The sequence below is a fragment of the Pinus tabuliformis genome, chromosome Q (assembly GCF_031772625.1).
Source record: "Pinus tabuliformis cultivar Carrire ecotype Pingquan chromosome Q, CPIR1, whole genome shotgun sequence".
In the NCBI taxonomy this organism is placed as follows: domain Eukaryota; kingdom Viridiplantae; phylum Streptophyta; class Pinopsida; order Pinales; family Pinaceae; genus Pinus; species Pinus tabuliformis.
Genome location: NC_142296.1, coordinates 767,079,616 through 767,091,654, shown reverse-complemented (window position 1 = coordinate 767,091,654; position 12,039 = coordinate 767,079,616).

Here is a 12,039-nt window from a genome sequence, read left to right as displayed (position 1 = left end):
ATGAGCCATGGGGAGAACTAGTCTTGATTATTCAGAAATTTTTCACTTACGATAGGGGACATAGTGTGGCACATTTGTATCATATTAGGCTCCTCCAACACATTAAGGGAGAGGCCAAAATAAACTTGCCATATATCTTCTCCCGAAGTCTCCTTAAGATGATAGAATCAGTAAGAAATGAGAACAAACTGAGAGAAGCTCAAGTATATCATCAGGGGCTGACAAAAATTCTGGTAGAGCATCAAGTAAAAACTCAAGGCATAATTTGGAGAGAGTTTTTAATCCAAAACCAGTATGAAGAACAGGTCATTGAGGAACCGAACAAAACAGAACAGGAAACCAGGGGCATTATGAATTCACCACTTTATCCCAGAACCAGGTCTAATAAGCAAACCAACACTGTTATGGTTGAAAAAGAAACATCCATCATATCCACTCTTAGGAGGCCTAGGAGGAAGAGACCAATAGAAACACGTAGCAGGGACCAAGAAGTACATATTGTAGAAACATGTTTTACAGAGAAACAGGTAGAGGATATAATTGAAAGATTAGAAAAATAAGCTCTAGAGAAAGACTCTTATTTTGATGATGTCATTTGTAAAATCCACATAGGAACTCAAAAAGGAGTTACACTTGAGAAAAATCAAAGAAGTAACAGACCAATTAGAAATAAATAAGATCCTGGAAAAGCACTTGAGGAAGGAAAATAAGGCATGCAAGAAAAATAATGCAAAGTTAGTTAAGGATAATGAAAAATTAACTAAAGAAATAGGCAAACTAAAGAGAAATAATGACGTACTTTGCAAACACGCATTCAAGTCGCTTAAAGAAAAGGACATGAAGAAAAACAGATATGAAAAACAGAAGGTCAAGGCTACTATGTATAAAGAAGAACACAACATGGGGATAGATTATCTGTTAGAGGTCGCACAGGAGGAGGCACCAAGGTCAGGAACAGGATTCATAGCAGGGGTCAGGAGATCCAAGAGGAAGAAACAAGCATGAGGACATGCTTAAGAATCAGTAAGGGGGAGATGTTGGCCCTCATTTTTGGTCCATTTTTGCTTAAGGAAACTTACTTAACTCTTATATTATCCATACATTTACATCACATCCACCTCATTTTGATGTATTTTATGCATATTCAGGAATTTAATTTGAATTTTGAAATTTCTAGAAGTTTGTATGAAAATTGAATTTCAAGTGCAATTTTTGGATAGAATCATAAATTCTCGTAATAGCTATATGGATTTCATATTTGCAGGACACATGAGCTCGAGATGGATACATGTATGGAAATATTGGGAACTAGGACTGAACTAACTCCAATTGGTTCGGTCAAAACAAGCTAAATCAAGCCCGGTCAAAGCTGGTCAAACAAGACCAGTCATCCAGAAAATCCCTAGGAAATAGGGCAGTTTTATGATTTCATGGGATTGTCCATATTTTTAGTGATAGATTGGATGGATTCAACTTGGATAGATGGATATGAGTAGATATAGTTGTTAGAGAGACTTTATATCAGTTTGTTTCATGATCTTCTATTTAAAGCCAAAACTTTGAAGGCTTATGGCATGTAGTTTTTGTATAATTTTATGCTGAGACATTTGAATATTTGAAGTTAATTTGAAGAACTTGTTCTACTTCCATTTTTTCTGTTCATTGGTGTGGATGAGTGACTGAAGTTTCAGTAGTTGATAACATCCTCAAGTGTGCAAGGCAAGGGTGGAGGGCCCCCACTCCAAGCTAAGTACACTTCATTGTTAAACTAGCTTAATTTTCATGAACTAGTTGCTTCAGATTTGTTTACTTGTTTTGTTTCAGATTTGCTTACTTGAATTGATGTGTAATGATTTATGTTGCTGATGAATCTTAGTTTGTTTATCATTTTGATAAGAAGGGACAACAAAGTGTTCAAGTTGAATCCTCCTTCTATTGAATTAATGGATCAAAACTAGAATTTATGCAGTTTTATGCAATTTCATTTTTCTAGGAATAGCATAATGATGAGTGAATTATGATGAGGAATATCAAATATCTCTTAAGTTAGGAATCTCCTTCATTGTTTATTTATGCATCTTAAGTTGCTGTTAATTAATGATTTTTATTTCTATTCATCAAGCGATATTGTAGAAGAAGGACACAAACGGATCTCTTAAGTTAAGAGCCACTTCATCTCTCATACATTGCAGAAGTGAATTAGAAATTGCTTAAATATATTTATATTCGTAATATGCACTTCCTTAATTCTTCATATTTTATCTTCTAAGCTTGGCTACATCTGATATCCATACATTGTGGACATGCCTCCAAGTTTTCCAAACCTGGATTGATAATGAATACTTGTGTTAATTTGTGTTAATAAATTAGCCCAACACATGTCTACGTGACCCATTCCCTACTCCTTTCACTGATGAAGTATTGGAAAATATAGGAGGTTAGGAAGCTTATTCATTTACAAATGGATTTTCAAGATACCATCATATTAGAATTGCACTAGAGGATAGCCATAAGACCACCTTCACTACAAAATGGGGCTCATATTATTATACTGTGATGCCTTTTCGACTAAAGAATGCCCCTACTATATTTTCAAGAGTGGTGGTTGCAGCTTTCAAAGAATATATTCACAAGTTTTTAGAAGTATACTTTGATGATTGGACAATATTTGGGTTATTGAAGAAACATGTTGCAAGTTTAAGACTGATACTCGACACATGCAGGCAGTACCAAATTTCTCTAAATATCAAAAAGTGCATATTTTGTGTACCTTTTGGTATATTGCTGGGACATATTGTTTGCAAGCAAGGATTGATGGTGGATCCTACAAATATTGCTATTATTGTGAATTTACCTTCACAAAAAACAGTGACACAACTTCGCACTACATTGGGACATATGGGGTATTATAGAAATTTTATCAAAGGATATGCATAGATCACTACACCTATGGAAAAATTGGTAAAGAAGGATGTAACATTCCAATGGAATGAACAATGTCAAAAGATCCTTGACATACTAAAAGAAAAGATGGTAATTGCTCCTATGCTAGTATTCCCAGATTGGAATAAGGAATCTCATGTTCATGTGGATGCTTCATGCATAGCTTTAGGAGTGGTATTGGCACAACCTGGTGCAGGAGAAATCGATCACCCTATAGATTTTGCAAGTAGGAAATTTTATAAAGTAGAGAAGAAATATACAACTACAGAAAGGGAAGGAATGGCTATAGTATATGCTTTACAGAAGTTTAGACGTTATTTGTTGGGATCACATTTCAAGATGTTCACATATCACTCTGCACTAAAGTATTTGGTCAATAAGCCTGTTTTAGGAGGAAAATTTTACAGATGGCTGTTATTATCTCAGGAGAATGACTTTGAAGTTGTTTTTAATCCAGGAAGACTAAATTTTGGACCTGATCATTTGTCAAGGTTGAAACCAGGAGAACACCAATGAATATAGAGGATAATATTCCTAATGCACAGTTGTTCGCAATCAGGATTAAAGATGATCACTTTGCAGACATTATTCAATTTTTGACTACAAGAATGGACCCTTTAGAATGCACTATGCAACAGAAGAAAGAACTAATGGTTAAAAAGGATTTTTCTTTTACTAATAGCGGGAAATTTTTATAATATGGGACTAGATGAAATATTGTGCAAGTATGTTCATAATCACAAAAGACAAATAATTTTAAGAGAAGCTCATATTGTCGTAACTGGTGGACGTTATGTAGGGAAAGATACTGCGCAAAAAAATTTAAGAGCATGATTGTGGTGGCCTACACTACACAAAGATGCAAAGGAGTACTGTCGATCTTGTGATATCTACCAAAGAACAGGAAAACCTTCAAGAAGAGATCAAATGCCACTAGTGCCACAAGTAACATTGCAGGCTCTTGATAAATGGGTTATCTATTTTGTTGGACCTATCAATCCACCAGGAAAAAGGACTAGTACAAGGTATATAATCATTACGACTGATTATTTGACAAGGTTGGTTGAAGCATAGCTAGTGAAAGATTCTAGAGTATAAACTGCTACAAAGTTCATCTTTGAATACATATTGTCCAGATTTGGGTGTCCAAAGATATTGATATGTGACCAAGGGTCACATTTCTTGAATAAGACCATTGAAGCATTAACTAAGGAATTTCAAGTTTACCACCAAAAGAGCACTCCTTAGCATCCTCAGGCAAATGGAACTAAGGAAGTATTCAATAAAATTTTGGAGAATGCACTGACCAAGGTATGTAATGTAAACAAGGATGACTGGGATCTTAGGATTCCAACAATATTATGGGCTTATAAGACTACATGCAAAAAGTTGACAGGTCAGACACCCTTTAGGTTGGTTTATGGGAAAGAAGTTGTGATTCCCATGGAATATATTGTCCCTAGCCTAAGAATTGCAACTTTTACAAATATGGAAGACCCTGACATAATGGAAGAAAGGATGTCGCATATACTTTCTCTGGAAGAAGACAGGTTTATAGCAGGATTTCATCAACAAGTACAAAAAGCGAGAGAAAAGGCTTGGCATGACAGGCACATTAAGCAAAAGAAGTTTTAAATAGGAGACCTTGTTCTCCTCTATGACAGTAAGTTTGTGAAATTTCCAGGGAAATTCAAAACACACTGGTTAGGCCCATATGTTATTAAGTATATTACTGATGGAGGCATAGTGTAGTTAGCGAAGTTAAATGGAGAATTAATTCAGGGAAAAGTAAATGGCAGTAGGTTGAAGTTGTATAGGGATAACCCTTCCCCTAAAACTTCGCACTAAATAAGAAAGAAGGAAAGTCTTATTGTCACATTCAGTTGGAAGTGGGCACTGGACTATCAACTATGTTGCAGAGAGAGCTTCAATGAAGAAAGTAATTCACTACAGTCAGAAATATGTCGAAATTCATAGGAAGCTGCAACATAAGACAAAGGTGCACTACAACAAAGAACATGTCGAAGCTCGTTGGGAAAGTAGAAATATGACCGTTAAAAAGGAAAAGATACGTGAAAAGTTGCATTTAAGATGACAAGTTGGCATAATTTAAGGATATATATATGCATATAATGACGAAATTTGAACATAATCAGGACAAAATCAAATCTAATGATGAGGTTCAAAGGCCATAATTGTTATAAATAGCCGACTCCCACTCAGATTAAGAACTTTACTGAATCAAGAGCTCGAGTGATTAATAGTGCGAAGAAGTTGCAGGAGACTTTGTTGTGTATGTCGTCTGAGCGATCTTGGGAGGATATTGTGCACAATTTTCATGAGCAGGGATTGTCTAGAGTTATGGACGCACCAAAATTTGAAACACCCACAGTAGCATCACCTACAGTAGCAACGTTGTCACCAAAGAAACAACGACAATCACCAAGGATGAAGCAAACCAAGGAAAGAAGAACGAAGAAAAAGAAAGACAAGAAGCCTGCCAAACTTGTGAAACCTCATAAGCCACCAGAGCAGGTCAACGTTGAAGAAGAAGTGGAGGAAATATAGGTGGAGGAAGGTGGTGTAACATTCATCTCGCCTATTCACTCATATATCCTACTGAGGAATCCAAATGCCAAACCAGTAAAGGATTCCATTGAGGCAAAGTATGGGACATTCACTCTACTATTTCTAGAATCTGTGCCATTTTCAGGAGAGATTTTAGGGAAAATCCAACAACCCAAGTTTAAAAACTATAATTTTCATGACCAAAATAAATACCCTCAATTCATACCAGACAGGTACTTGTAGTAGGTTCACTACCCAGATAGTGGAGTGATGAGATTGGAACCACAATGGTGGGTGAATGGGTTGGTGTAGTCACGACTACTCAATATGTTGAATTTGCCACACTTTAGAAGAAGTTCAGTGAACACAGCCTGTGTGCACCAATTGTTGGTATTGATACATGATGGACGCCTGTGGATGGGGAATAAGATCCCCATAGACAAAATGTAGATTTGGATGATCACAAGATTACCTTACCAAGGGCAGAACCCCGCAGAGGAGTTCGTGGAAAAGGATCACGACCGCACTTTAGCGAAAAATATGAAGAAGAAGTACGGTTGGTCAAAGGAAAAATGGGATATGACATAAAATCGATCAACGACCAAATAGTCTACTTCGTTGCACACATTTTTTCTAGAAAGCTTATGACGAAGTGTCACGCAAATGAAGTTCCTGTGTCGGTGGTGTCTTTAGTCGTGCACTGCACAAATGGAGTCCACTATAACTGGGCTAGATACATATGCAAGTAATTCTTGGATGACTATCGTGAGGTCCATGAGAAAGGTACATATTTTCACTACGCATGGCTGATCTTGATCATAGCATTATTGGCATGGAAGGAGTCAGAGGATACACAATTTCCTTTAATAGAAGTAGATGTATGTGAGGCTGCAAGGTATGCTTCATTGTGGCATACCACTCAAGAATCGTGAGCGTAGGAGAATATATTATTCTTCATATTATATCAAATGGATCTACACATGTTAGTAAACCAGTATCCATGCCTTTCACCAATTTTGCACAAACAGTACAACCTTGTGGCAAGGTTCAAGGAAGATTTTCATAAATTGTACATATAGGTGCTCAGAGACACGAAGAAGGAATGGAATGAATTTCCATATATGGTCAAAGAGGATGATATGGTAGAAGTAATACAGACATTTCCCACATAAGGATGACTCCACTAGAGGAAGCAAGAAACAACGCAATAGAAGAAGAAGAGCTGGACACTTCACAGCATGGCAAAGCCAGTGGAAAATATAAGGAGAAGGAAGTAGAGGAAGAGGAAGAGGCAGAAGAACACCACTAAGAAGAGAACTATGATGAAGAAAGCCATGATAAGGACCCTCAAGGAGGTGAGCATACAACTAAGGAGACAAAAAAGGTAGAAACAGAGAAAACCTCCACAGAGAAAAAAAGATCCAAGGCAAAGCTACCATTAAGAGCATAAGAAGCATAAGGCAGATAAAACAAAAGAAATCACACCAATGATTCTCACTGAAGGTGACCTGGATCAAACCAAAGACATGATTCAAGAGATAACAATGGAATCTTGGAATAGGGTGGAAGATCGCTATGGTGAGCTTATCATAAGTGTGGAGCATAGTATTGCAGAGCTGAAGATTTGGGCACAAACATCCACACCACCAGCATAGATAGGCCAAGGACTCCATCGAGAAAGACTGATAGAAAAAACATTTGGGATGAGGATAATGCAGATACTCTCTGAAGCTCTACAATTTGACTCCACTAAAGTCAAGCAACGGGAAAAAGTTTGGGGCCATGCCAATATGAACAGGGAAACACTTCCCACTCTAGTCCTACATGAATTGCACCAAGGTATCACAAATGAGCTCAAGGAGCGTGAACAATGCACATCACACTTAAACATTCAAATAGAACGAGATAACATTGCACTGAAGAAACAACTCGAACAAGCCATTAAGGACAAGGAACAGGAAGAGCTACAACATTAGAGGTTGAAAGAAGTTGTCGAAGCCACTTGTAGGGAAGTTTTGGACATGGATGTCTACAAGGATGAATCAGTAGATGACAAGGTTGCAAAGCTTGGCCCTGCAGTCAAGGAGAAGAAGGATAAAATTTCCGCAGTACAATTCAAGTATGAGATGCATATCAATGAGCTACAAATGAAGTTGCAACCAGACACACAATCAAAAGTGCGCGAATAGAGGGAGATTGACTTAAATAATTGGATTTCCAACATCTCCGCAACATTGGTAGACAATGGAAAACTACTAGATGAGAGCATGAAAATTTGGACTTCACTACAGGAAGATCCAAATTTTCATAAATTACAGGAGGAAATGCAAAAAAAGTAACATCATTTGGAGGAGAGACGGGCAGCTACGAAGACTTTTCCAATCTCATTGAGGCTCACAAAAATTAATGAGTCAAAGGAGTTGTATAAGAAAATCGAAGAGTTGAAGAAGGAGGAAGAGATTTTGATAGAAATGACTCAACCTTGTCAAGATGAGGCCCTCCAGCTATCACATGAAGTGGATGAGAAGTTTCAGCGGCTTTGACAAAGGGAGACAAAATTGGCAAAGAAGGTTGTAGAACATGTCACAGAAGCACTATTAGAAGAAGTGTGCAGTGAGGAAAAGTAGTTGGTAGAGATTATGCAACAATTTAACAAGGCATACATCAACATTGCAGACAAGATCAAAGGCAAAACAGCTGAGTGACTTGGAATGAGTCACATGTGAGTGTTGGGGGTTATTGGGCACAACCCAACTTGGCCATATTTTGGGTAAAGAATCTGAATTTTGTGGATAGAGCGTGCAATAGAAAGGATGTCGCGGAGTGCAAAGTGGACCGTGTAGCAGAGAAGCAAAGCACAATGAGGACTCAACAACAAAACTCACTACGTAGTATAGGGGCTTTGCGACGAAGCCCCTCCCTTTTTGTCAAATCATATAATATTGTAAAAGTTGAATGGTTTTGGACAATAGTCCCTTGTATTTTGGAAACCATGGTATTGGATCCATGGTAATGTAGTGATGTAATCCCTCAGTGTAATAGTATATATAGGGATGAATAATAAAGAAAGATGGCATGATCGAATCTAGATCTATGGTTATGGTTGCATTTTTTTATCTATACTTTAGAGAAAAGGGACAAGGCTCTGTAGTTGAGTGCACGGAGGCCTAGGTATAAAGCTTAGTGCGCAGACCATCTACAGCTTAGTGTGTAGACAACCTGAAATTATGTGCACAGGTGAAGAACTATTTGTTGTACCAAATTCTCTATTATAAGAAATAGTTCTTGTGGACATACTACCACATTGGGATGAAAGATGGTAAAATATGTGCCGTCATGTGTTTCGCTTATTATCTGCACTTTATTTCAGCACTATGAAGTTTATGGATGTTTATGATATGTTTAAGTAATGAACGCAATTCTTCGAAGTAATATATAAGTTAGAAGTAGTTCATGAATGCGAAGTAGTTTATAAGTGTTAAAGCTTAAGAAAATACAAAATTGCCATATCACAGTATCCCTCAAGGTTGTATAAACCTGGTTCTACAACCTCACATGGTCACTTCGGGTGAGACTGCAACTTGCTTGTAGGTCGTTGCCAAAAGGGCCAGTGGTTGAGGGTTTTGTTGGTGCGCAGTAAATAATCGAACCTGGGTCAGCCCAACCTAAGTCAACATTACTGAGCTATTGAATTCCTTAAAACAATCGAAATCTACTTACATTTTAGATCATATACATGAATGGAGACATAGACATCGATTAGTCAAAGTTTCTATTCCAAATCAGATTTTAGTTGAATGGTTTACAAAATCATTTCTTCCTGATATTAACGAGGATCTTACTAAGGGAGGTTTCGTAACGGAAGAGCAGGTAATTTCTCGTTCCTAGTACTTACACTTAGTTTATACCCAATTTGGCACCTTGTACAAGAAAATCCTAAATTTACCTCGCCCAACTATTTTAAATGATCAATCAGATTCAATTCCTACAGGAACTAATGCCACTGATGGTTTTATAGGTTCTGTCAGCCAATGTTCTAAGGGTAAAAAGAAGAATTGTAAAAGCACTCTGACTTTGGCCATACAAGATTCACCTACTCAAAGCCTTTCTCCAGAAACTACTTTTGAAATTAATGTCATAGAGTCATATACTGGCAAGAATCAATCATCAAAGAGTAAAAATAAGGGGAAAGGTAAAACAAAGAAACCCACTAAAAATGAACCTACTAACAAGAAAATGAAACCTCATTATCCTTGCCTTATATGTAATGAAGATCATTATACGAAGTAATGCGCACATCGGGTAGGGGTTACCAAATTCATAAAAGGTTCTCCAACTCTCGTTGTTTTGAAGGATACGTTTCCTTCTCAAGACAACAAAATGGTTTCTCATAACACATATAATTCTTCCACATTGCAAGATATCATGTTGATGTCTTCGCAGCAAGTTACGGTAGCAACAAGATCAAAAGATTACAGATATAAGGGTCCTATAGTCAATGGAAATGATGCTAATTCACCTAGTCAACCTTTCGGTTCAATTCCTCCTCCTCCTTCTGAACCATTACATATTGAGAAAATGAAACCTGACATGATGATTCTAAAACCTCTCAACGGTGTTCTTCAAAAATTAGCTTTCAACCCACATGCTAGAGCTACTCAGAATTATAACATTGTTGAAGACTTGGCTATGTCTCCTTCAACAATGTCAACTCTTGAAGTGCTGCAAACATGTCCAAAACAAAGAAAGTTATTATTGTCAGCTATTGGAGCAAGTTATCCGTAGGACACTAATCTTATTATATTTGATCTTGAAACTCATATACCTAGACTCCCACGTCAATTGGCATTCCAAATTCTAGTTTTTGTCAAAACCAAATGAGTGTCTCATACAATTATTGACGAAAGAGCTTCTACGTGTATCATGTCTATTGCTTGTTGGAAAGCTTTAGGTTCTCCAACTATGAATGAGTCAACTACCACTCTGAAAGCCTTTGATGGAAGAGGTTTTCATCCTTATAGAATCCTAAATGATCTACCCATAGAGATAAAAGGTAATACAATCGCGATCATAGTTGAAGTTGTTGATGCTCAGATCGATTATAAACTTTTTCTTGGTTGAAGTTGGACCTATGCTATGTTTGTAGTGGTCTCATCACTTTTCCATATGATACAATTTCCTCATCGAGGGAAAATAGCCAAAATAGACCAATTATATTACTACACTTCCTACCCTAACTCTACGGTTAGCATACCTTTTGTCAAAAAAATGAGTACTCCTAATGAGGATATTCGTGTTGGTTTGCACAAATATTCATCATTGATAGGAAATTTTTCACTTCCTCCACCGAATTTCCTTCTAATGTTGTTGAGGTTAACATGATCACATCAAGCACCATTGAATCATCTGATCCATGGATAGTGCCTTTAGAATTTGAATTGACCTCGTATGGAAATGAAATGCCTTTGAGCCCACTTGAATTGGCTTATTAGGTAGTTCAATTGTTTTCCGACCCACCATATTCTGAAATTGATTGAGTGAATGTGATCAATGACGATTATTCTCCTTTACCTTGGTTAGAAACAATTTCACTTCTGGATCATTTCGATAATATGTTTCCAGTTGATGAAAGTATTAAGGATATCATGACTTTGGATGAAATTCCATGGGACAATTATCATCATTTTTCATCTTTTCTCCCTAACATTGATAAAATCGAGAATGATTTTTCGTTTATTTTTTCGACTGAGATTGTAGATATTCCTGAGTGGCCATGTCAGTTCTTCAAGTTGGATCTGAAAATAATTTGGGAAACAAATCTAAAACGATTTCCATTGAGATCTCAGTCAAAACTAGAATTATTTAGAACATCCACATAGGTACTCTATGCTCACTGGATGAGATTCAAACATACAAATCCCTATTTCAAGAATTCCTTGACATTTTTGCCTGGTCCTATGAGGAAATGCCAGGAATTGACCAAAGCATTGTTTTTCACAAGATTTGCACTTACCCAGATGCAAAAACTATTAGACAAATATTACGTCCAGTGCACCCACGAAAGGTTGTTGTTATTAAAGCTGAGGTTGAAAACTACGCAAAGAAGCTTTTATCTACCTGGTTCCCTTGACTGATTGGTTTTCCAATATTTTTCCTATGGACAAAAATCAAGGAACCATCAGAGTATGCATAGATTATAGGGATATTAATAAGGGTTGTCCCAAGGACAATTACCCTACCCCCTATATCAATCAAATCATTGACAATTGTGCCAGTAATGAAATATTTTCATTCAGGGATCGATTTTCTAATTACAACCAAATCAACATACTCCGAACCGATCAGCGTAAAACCACGTTCATCTGTCCATGGGGGACTTTTTCTTATAGAAAACTCCCATTTGGATTAAAGAATGTCAACGCAACCTTCCAACGGGCTATGTCTTACACATTTCATGATATCAAGCATATTGTACAACATTATTTGGATGACTTACCAGCTCATTCCCTGAAAAGGAAGATCATCCAG